The 10522-nt window shown below is 33.5% G+C and overlaps 1 non-coding gene across 1 annotated transcript; it reads right to left on the minus strand.

Moving 5' to 3' along the window:
• Positions 1 to 7191: 7191 nt before the first annotated feature.
• Positions 7192 to 7263, minus strand: TRNAA-AGC (transfer RNA alanine (anticodon AGC)). The gene has a single exon. It is a non-coding gene; the product is annotated as a tRNA-Ala (tRNA).
• Positions 7264 to 10522: the final 3259 nt, after the last annotated feature.

Below are 10522 nucleotides of genomic sequence, written 5' to 3' on the forward strand. Positions count from 1 at the left end.
TTCACATTTTTTTGGATTCACTGCCCAAATTCACACAAACACTCATACATACATTACACACGTCACACACACACCTATAAACTACACAAGTCACCTGGTAATTAAGGAATAAACATACCATTTACCAGATATTACAAGGAAACATATCATTGGTGCACAACATGAAATATCTTATTCCTGTATATTGTTTCATCTCTGTAAATCATGTACTGTTTTTTTTCTATAATATAAAATCAAATAAAAAAATAAAAATCAGAAAAATTAATTTTAAATCTTTCAAACATTTTTAACTGTATTAATTTTGCATAAATATTGTCCATTTCCCAGAATATTCCCCACCCGGCCCTGTATAGGGGAAGTTGGTGGGGTCCAAACGGTACAAACTCGTATAACTCATCTCTGCCCCGCGAAATGTGAACCACAAAAACACTTCCATTATAAACTTATCCAGGCTAGATTATTGTTCGTCGCTAAACTGTTAGGGAGAATCTACTGAGGAAGGGTAGGGGAAGGCACAGAAAAATCGAATTGAAAAGAAAATAAAAACTGAAATAAATTGAAATATTGTCTAATCGAAAAAAAAAATTGGATTCAAAAAATTAATTGGTCAATTGAGACCAGTTGGAGAGCTCAAAGGGTCCCTCCGAACCAGGCTCTCCGGTACGCCATGCAGTTGGTGGGTAGGCGCATCCTGAACACACCTCACCAGATGAACCCGGAAACCCCTGCTAAATCACCAAACGTAGGGAACCACATGGAGTGACCTATGGCTGAGGTGTTGGTAATCCAATAAATAGTTCCTGGGACGGGGGTATATTTTGAACACGAGGTTTACACTGTTCACAGAACTAATTTAAACTTGCATAAATAATTTGATGAATTATGCTGTGCTGATTGCTAATTGTATGGATGATCTACATCTACAGTCTCTCGTGTCTAGGATGAAAGAAGCATGAAGAATGAGTTAATGATGAATGTAAGTAAGTCTAAAGTAATGGTGTTTGAAAGAGAGAGTACGAAAACAGTGTGCAATATAGTTGTAAATGAGGAATACTTGGAGCAGGTGGATGAGTTTGTATATTTAGGAAGTATATTCTAGAGAGATGGGAAGGCTGACAGAGGTATTGAAAGAATGGTAAATGCAGGTAACTCCATTAATGGAGGACTGAACGCAGTTGGCGCTAACAAAAAATTGTCTAAAGAAGCGAAGTTAGAAGTCCACAATGGAGTTCTGGTACCTACCCTGATGTATGGAAGTGAGGCATGGAACTGGCAGCGAAATGATGAAAGTAGATTTAATGCTGTTGAAATGAGATCCCTGAGGCGAATGTGTGGTAAAACCATGTATGATCGTGTGAGGAATGTAGAGATCCTCAAAGAGTGCAAGGCTGATGTAAGCGTGATTAATAAGATTAAGAAAGGGACGCTTAGATGGTTTGGGCATGTAGAGCGAATGAGCGAATGGTAGCAGAAGTTGCGGAGGACCGAGGAAGACATGGCACGATCAAGTGAATCAGATGCTCAAGTAGGGCCATTTCAAGAGTCAGAACAATAGAAGAGTGTGTATGAGACTATGTATGAATGTGAATGAGGCAAGAAGTGTGTGCCAAGACCGAGTTGTTTGGCGGTCCGTCATGGTTAGTTAATTAATTTTTAAGTAATTTCTAGAAACCTTTTTCCTAGAAATTTCTACAACAATAATTGTTTTAAGTTGTGATAGAGACGAGAAGATTGTGTAGCAGTTGGGATTGGAAAAGTGTGATTCGAGATTTTACGGTCTGCATTTGAAGTACTTTACGGAGAGAATTGGTTTCATTCTCAATCGTTCAGCGCGCTCTAAAAAGCATTTGCTAAGCAATAAACAAAGGATTCGGGGTTTCCGACTACCAGGAAAGCAGCCAGAAGCAAGAGTAATGTAATTGCCTCGGATTGAGTCTGTCCATATCGCCCCCTTTTCGTGGGAGAGAGGGGTGGGGGTCGGTAGTGGGGGGCGATCTCGTGGAAGAGTAACCCCCTGCGAAGTTGTACCGCCGCTTCTTTGTAGTTAGATTTCATTGTGATAGAAGCGCGGTGGGCGGTTTGAGAACTGAAATAAAGGTTTTTCATTTTCAACATTAATTCATCATTAATATTTTTTGATAAATTTAATATAATTATTATATATTATTATAGGCTTTATCCGTGCTTGGCAACCAGATCTGAAGAGCCAGGAACGTCCAACCTTGCTCTTCCCAATCTTCTTCATTTCCCCACTCACAACATGCGCATTTCTGGACAGCCGGGAGCAGTTGGGACTCTTGTGCAATATGCAGAAAGACAATACTACTGCTATAGCAAAAATCTGTGTGTACGACACAGCAAAAACGATGTAAACGACTGTCAAAAAGAAAAAGGCGAGACATAGTAGTTAATTTCTTTTTTTTCTATTTGTTTGATTAAAAAAAATATTTCCATAAATAGGTTTTTAACTTCTTTTTAAGGTTCTGTAAAGTTCTGTTATTAGTCATTATTGGCCAGTTGTTACACAAAACTGAAATAATAACAGAACTCGAATAGAACCTTTACAGAGCATGAAAATTTGATGAATTGTTCAAATTCTGTGAGCAAATCAGAGTTATGGAGTTCATTGAAGCAAAGTTACATACAGACACACAACCGAAATTAGTTTTTTTGATGAGGATTATATTATTTTCGGATCTAACAAGTTTTACGTTTACCAGACTAGGTTCACGATTCATGGCTGCGTAATTAATGTGAAATACAGGGTTTTCCAATAAGAGGTGTTATTTTGAATAGCCCGCTATTTCGGTAGATAATACTTTTGAAGCTGTCATTTTTTGACATTTGACAAGTCGAAACTATTTCATCAATAAAAATGAAATAATACACGCTTCAACAACGCATTGAAATTATTTAAATTCACTTGAGTGAATCAAATGCAAATCATCTTGAGTGATGAGGCCCATTTCCACCTCGGTGACTTCGTCAACAAACAAAATTGTCGCATTTAGAGCTCGGAAAACCCAAGAGTTATTGTTAAAAAGTCTCTCTATCTTCAATGTGTGACTGTTTGGTGCGATTTATGGTCCGGCAGAGTCATTGGACCTTACTTTTTCGAAAATGAGGCTGGAGTAACAGTTATGGTGAATGAATTGCGCTATCGAGAGATGATTAATGATTTCTTATAGCCGGCATTGGATGGTATTGATTTGTACAACGTTCATTTTCAACAAGACGGCGCTACGTGCCACACAAGCAACGAAACCATTGATCTTTTACGATTGAATATCAAAATAACACCTCTTATTGGAAAACCCATTACTGCGTAATGCCTAACATTTTATCGAATTCAACCAAATTTTAATTTAAAAAATTGAAACTACTTATCATGTCAGACGAGCGGCAAAGTAGGAATCAAAATTATTTTATTTGTATTGCGCATTTATTTTTTTTGCATGTTTATTAGTTGCTCAGAAAATGGTTTAGTTAAGGTTAAACGCGACGTTCGTTATAATCCATGTTGTTCAAAGATGAAGTTAATTTAATTATTGAGACGAATAAACAAATAATACGCCTTTCAAATATTGAGACGAAATATTTGTTTTTTTAATTTTAATATAACAATTTAATTAACGCCATCTACGAATGCGTACAATATGACGAACGTTTCTATACGTTTCTGAGACAATGGGCGGGGTTTCACTGGAGCGGCCCGTTCATATAAATTACATGATTTATATTATTTAAATGTCTGTAGTTATGTTCGGTATTCTTTGTATTAAATAACTGCGAAATTCGGTTGAAGCGGTTTTAATAATACATCCCAAAACAATAAATAAACGTAGAAAATACAACAAAATGATTTACGAAAGGAAGGTTCGGGAATGTTCCGAAGCGCGTCACGTAGGCGAAATAATTCGATGTCGTGGTTGCTGGTACTGTACTGACCATTTCGTTCACGTTGTCGCTTATCTAGGTGGAAAATAAAATATTCTCGAATATTCCAGTTGCTACAGAAACAAATATTAAAAAAAATAAAAGAAAATCCAAGAAGCTTGTTTGGAAACTTCTAGAATAACGTTCGAGTCAAGTAGTGGCGTACCTTACATATTTTCTTACATGTCTATCTTTTTCTTAAGCGTTATTATTTTATTTTATTTTTTTATTTATAAACGCCCTTTTTCGGGGCTTTTACATGAGAATATTAAGAAATATACATTATTTATTGTACATAACTGAATTGCTTCGTTAACAATATTTTTTAATTGCTTAAAGATAAATTGAAGATGTCCACTGAAATGGTATAATTTTTTCCCTCCATTAGTATTCTGGGCAAAGAGGAATACATATGGTAGTTCGTCCCAGAATTTCTGCACTGAAATAAATCCTGACTTCTAATGTTACGTTGTGGAATCCGAAAGTTTATCAATTCTAGCAATACCGGACTATCAACTAAATAATTTAGAATTTTATATAGAAATACCAAGTCAGTGAAAATTCTTCTGTCTGATAATTTGAACATATTCATATAATTTAAAAGAGTTTTTTAGTTCAACATAATTGCTGGAATGCCCATTTTAAAATTTATAAAACGTAAGAATTTGTTTTGTTTTCTTTCAACAGCTTGTACATGTGTATTATAATGTGGGTTCCAGACAGGAGAATTGTACTCAAGTTAACTTCTTACGTAGGCAAAATATAATATAATGTTTTTTGTTCGAAGATAATGAATACAAGGTGTATAACATTCGAAAATTTAAATTCTTCTTTTGAAAGGCAATCGTCCTGAGGAATATAAAACATTTAATTAAATATAAATAAAATATTTTATTTTACAAATACTTTTGCACTTTTATAATATCCTGTGATTTTTCACGGGTCTGTGCTAGTAATTATAATATTTCCAATTATTATATTATATTATTCCTGAAAACAAGACAGATCACAAGTGGTGAGTCGCGGTCACGATCCCCCCTTCTGCGAAAGTATTAAAATTGTGAAATAAATTAAAATACTTTTGCGGGCGTGGGGATTCGGCTCCCCGCGCGAATTAAAACCAAATAAAATAAAAATAAGTATGGCATTTAATGTGTCACCGGCAGGACTTTCAATCTGTTCAATCCCCCTCCCCCCTCCCCACCCACACTTCGCGGGCTTAGGGGGGGGGGGGGGTTATTGAACATTTATAATTCCGATTCTAATTTAAAATGAACTCTTCAATTTACTGGGCTATTCAAAGAGCGCCCCTGGAATTCCCACAGAAGATCGGAATCTCTAATCGAGTTACTATATTAGATCACTGGTTATATTTTGTTGAATTTTGGCTACAGGGATCGCCAACAAATGATTTCCATACCCTCCGTCGGGTTATACCCTCTATTTTTGTTTCAGGAGTGTGTTGTACGTTTAGTTGTGTAATGGCAGCACAGAAAGAACTTTTAATATATTTGCTACACTGAGAAAAATTAGTATTAAGAATCTCTTCAAATTATTGGCAATCCGGTAAAAAAAGGGATTGCAGGCTGTTCCGTGATAAACTTTTAGTAAAATCCTAATATATTTATTTATTTATTTTATTGATACATGATTTAGAGAGTACGTGTGGTTATGGCGAGTGAATCTTACAGTTTACGGACATAGAATCTATACATTACTATTATATAAAAAAGAAAAATAAGAAAATGATTTATAGCTAGTTTGGATTACAAGAAGAGGATGGAGAAGGAATTATTAGTAAATAGATCACACTAATTAATTATGTACATACTATATCGCTAAGTTAGGGAATAAGGATATATTATGTTTTGTCTGAAAGGTGATTAAATTGATAGAGTGTAGAATGAATGGGTATTGTAGTTGTAATGTATTCCGTGTGTAAGGATCCATTTCGTAATTTGTTTTTTAAAGGAATGGGGTTGACTCACGGTTTTTGGGTTTTCAGGGATAAGGCATTTTACTGAAAGTTTATTAGGAAACCTATCACTTGATTCGCTAAGGGCCTGAAATTCCGTTTTTAACCGGATTGCGCATAGTTTGAAGAGATTCTTAATAATCTAGCAAAACTCATTTATCTCCGAGTTGGTAGTAGGTATTGATGCTTTTGTACCAAACTTTAAGCTTTTATATCGTCACCAATGGAAAAATCTATTTGGTCAACTTTGGTCAAAAACAAAAATTCTATAAAATTAAAGAAACAAAATTATATTTTTTTCTGTTAAAATTTACTGTATGCCAATTTTCAGATAAAACATTAGTCATTCAGAATATATCGAGAACATGTATTCTTTCCCTAAAAATATCATGATAGACATGTGACGTATCAGTATTAGTATGAAAACGTATTTCGCCGTCTTCATAAAACATTCGCTTTTATTTTTTTTATTTTTTTATTTATTAAAAGTATACAATACAGAATATAGTATATTATATAAAGCATTGTACTCCCAGGAGTTAATAAACTCATTGCGGGATTTAACTGATACTTTGTTAGGAACTCTGTCAATTCATTCTTTAAAGGCCTGCAGTCCCGTTTTTAACAGAAAAACGAATAATTTGACCAGATTTTTAATAAATTAAGTAGAAGTTTTTATTTGCTTATAAGTTAAAAAAATAGTAAAATTTTTAATTTTTTTTTAATGTAGGTATGACGAATCCAAAGTTTCAATCGAATATTAAAGTTATAAAAAGGAAATAAATCAAAAATTTAGCATTCATTCAAGTTTTCCTGTTAATCTAATAACTGCAATTTAATCCACTTCAAAATTAAACCGACAATAAATATATTTTTAATATGCAGAACTCACTAAATTGGATATTGTAACTGGCATTTAAAAACGCATACAAACGCACGGTAAATTATTGCTAGTTCGCTAAGCCCAAATTTGAATGGAAGGGCACAAATTAGTGGGAGAAAGCTCGTTTTAAAATGAGGGGTTAATTTTGAGCTTCGGGCTTAATCCGCCAGGCGGAGTCTGTGGGCCACGCGCAGTCTTTTATTGTCGGCCACAATAGTGTTTTATTTTGTTTTTAAACCCGGCCAGAGGTCGTGTGGCAACCCTGAACGCTTTGATCCGGAGACAAATAAGTGGTTATTAAAATTTTGAATGTTTAACAATATTTTATTCAATTATTGAATACAAGATTACCGATTCTTAAACGAAAATCTGAAACAGAAAAATCAGAAAAAGATACGGTCACATCTAGGACTCGAACCCAGGACCCTTACCTTGCTGGGGTACCGCTCTACCACTGAGCTAATGGGACCATATCTCCTTCGGTCATATTTAACTGTATCATACTTCGAATAAGATCTACCGACATTCACTTTTCTCACCGCACATTTTTATTGGCAATTATCTTTTTTATGCATTGCGATGCAAGGGTCCTGGGTGCGAGTCCTAGATGTGACCGAATCTGTTTTAGATTTTCGTTTAAGAATCGCTAATATTGTCTTCAATAATTAAATATTACAATTTGAGATTTCACTCACTAAGATATTCCAAAAAATAATAATATTAATATTTTATTCGTTTAATTATAGACGACGCACTGAGAGTTGATGCGAACACAAATTAACACAGATTGATAATATATGTTTGAATACGAGATATTTCAAACTAGTTTAAAAGCTTTTTATAATATAGTTCAATTCATTTCATCTAGTTGGGTTTAGCCGGAAGTGATGTAATTTTCAAGTAGAAAGGTACCAATCTTAAATAGCATCTTCCTGTCACGGTACTTACTTAAAAAACGATGATTCCGTATCTAAAATATTGTGTTGAAGATTTTATTATTGGACGCTTACGTCTTTTCGTGCTAAAACATCGTTTCAAAAACCTATAAATATATGTTTGTCTTGTTAGATAATTAAAATACAGATTTAGACACAGAGATCATATTATTCGTTTTCCTGTTAACATCGCAGGTTTTTGAAGAATGAATTGGCAAAGTTCCTAACAAAATATCAGTTAAGGCGAAGCTTAGTGCTAAATCACAATTTTGATTAATCTTTATAACGAATCGGTGTACATTATGAATACAAAAAAATATGATTTAGATAGATTGAAAGTTTTTTATCGTTTCGCTTGAGTAGAATACAAATAAAAACATAAATTACGTAATAAAAAATATAAATGTAAACTACTAAATTTTTTTTTCAATAGTAATGTATGAACACGTAAAGGAAACAACTTTAAAAAATACAGTATTATAGCTAAGATTATCTGTGACAGTTTCACTTGATTAACTTTTTTGCTGTCTTATAAATTTTTTTAAAAAATAAAAAAACTAGTTTTGTGCTTGAAATCGAACTTTTCTAGACTCCGTTTGTCAATCGATTTTAATGCCTATTACCTAGAATATAAGGTATACTAAGAATATACACATTTTTGGCTTGTAGCTTCCTCTTAAAAGGGAATGTATTAGAAGTACGGCGGAATACGTGTTCATACAAATAGTGATATTGATACTATCACATTCGGTCATGACATTGAAAAGAACACGTGTTCTGCCTATATTTTCAGTGAGTAATATTTTAAAAGTAAATTGGCAAGCTGTCACTTTTTAACAGCATCATTTTTCTGCGTGTACAGCCTTTCTTTTTAGTATTTTTTTAATCATAGAAACATTAGAAAATTAGCAGACAATCCAGATTTGTGTCGCCAATTTGAGAAATAATTTTGATGTATGTATTTGTAGTTTTTGACAATATTATTGTAATATCTAACGTCTAATAAGTTTGCTTTCGACAAACGTTTTTTTTTTCGATTGGTAACCAAGTAAAATGAATAATCTTTAATAACAAAATTCCACAATAACATTTCATAGAAATTTTGATAATATTTTGAAATGAAAAGCAAAATTCATTTCAATTCATTTATAATACGTTACCGGACTTTCGATCGAATATCACGACATAATAATTTTTGCGGGGTTTTCAAAAGAACTTTAAACACCCACTCTTGAGCTATTGATATAGCTCTCTATCGAGTAAATTGTCAACAATCGAATTGTCGCATAAGTCGCATGTCGGAAGGAATTACTTATTGAATTACAAATTGTCCTCTCATCCTTTGGATGTACACTCGAATGGATTTGGGATATAATAAGGATGGTTCCAACTGATAAAGCTCCTACCGGTACAACCTTATTTTACTTCCCAATCAATTATTAGTATGTATCTTATGTCAACTTTTATCAGTAAGCGCATAAGAAAGACATATTCTTTCTACTTTATTCCCGGAGATAATGATATTATTATTATTTTTAATCACTAAAAAACTTCATAGACTGTCCTCAAATGTTAGGTGTTATAATAAAGCTACGCGACTTCACCATCGTTTCCACTGTGACATGACCATAGACTACACAACATGACGGCCAATTCATATACAGACCTTTTCGATATATTTAAAACCTCTCCGTCTTACATAAAGGCAAAGTTAATTTGATTTGAATATAACTGAGTGTTTCAGGCGAACAATTATTGCTTATGAAAAATAATTGTTATCCTTTGTGCTATGCATAAATAAAATCTTGTCTTTAAAACATTAATTTATCAAAAAAATAATAAATAATATTTGACAAGTCCAAGTATTTCACCTAAAAAATGTATACAATTTGTATCAACGCCATCTAGTGAGAGATTTAGCACTTACAATGCCTTTCTCATATAAAAATAAAGTTGGTTGTTCTCAGGTGAAAAAATGTAAAAAGCAGTAATTGTTGAATGAAACACTAGCATATATTGAATATTTTCTCGGGTAAGAAATAAGCCCCCATAGCTCAGTGGTCAGAGCTTTCGACCGGAAATCGAATGGACACGGGTTCGAGTCCCGTTGGCGTCATGTATTTTTTATCAGGAGATTTTTTCAATGTGGATGAGTGTTTCAGGCGAACAATTATTGCTTATGAAAAATAATTACATAAATCATTGATCAACCAATGAAAGCACGTGTGATTTATATAGGTATTTTTTTTAAAGAAAGATAAACATTCCAGGGTTACGAATAACCTGCTAATATTTAAAAAATCTCTTACTACCACCACAGTAATCGTAAAATGTTGCTTGTGTTGTGATGATGCCTGGATGGGACCCAAACGCGATGCCAACTTAGCCACTGTCCGGTCTATATATAACTACATATTTTATATTATCTCCATAAATGAGGCGCTGAGGGATTTCCCTGTGTACCTACGTCATCTTTGGGGATGCTATGCGGAGAGGATGGAATGAATATTTCGTAATAAGGAAGGAACACAGAAGCCGGAAAACCGTTCCACAGCCGAGCTGTTGAACTCAACAGCCTGTCATTAATTAATCTTTTCTTTAAACCAATTTATTGATTTTTTATTATTTTACAAGTATATAGTTATTGCAGGTAAAATTAAATAATATCAATTACTACCGTGGTTACATAATAATAGTGTGCAAGTTAAATTAAATGGTAAATGATAGGTTACTTATATTAAATCTCGGTGAATTCTTTTCTTTCTACCCGGCTAGCATAAAGCATGAAGGGTT

The sequence above is a fragment of the Hesperophylax consimilis genome, chromosome 24 (assembly GCF_061612785.1).
Source record: "Hesperophylax consimilis isolate HC1 chromosome 24, BYU_Hcon_1.0, whole genome shotgun sequence".
In the NCBI taxonomy this organism is placed as follows: domain Eukaryota; kingdom Metazoa; phylum Arthropoda; class Insecta; order Trichoptera; family Limnephilidae; genus Hesperophylax; species Hesperophylax consimilis.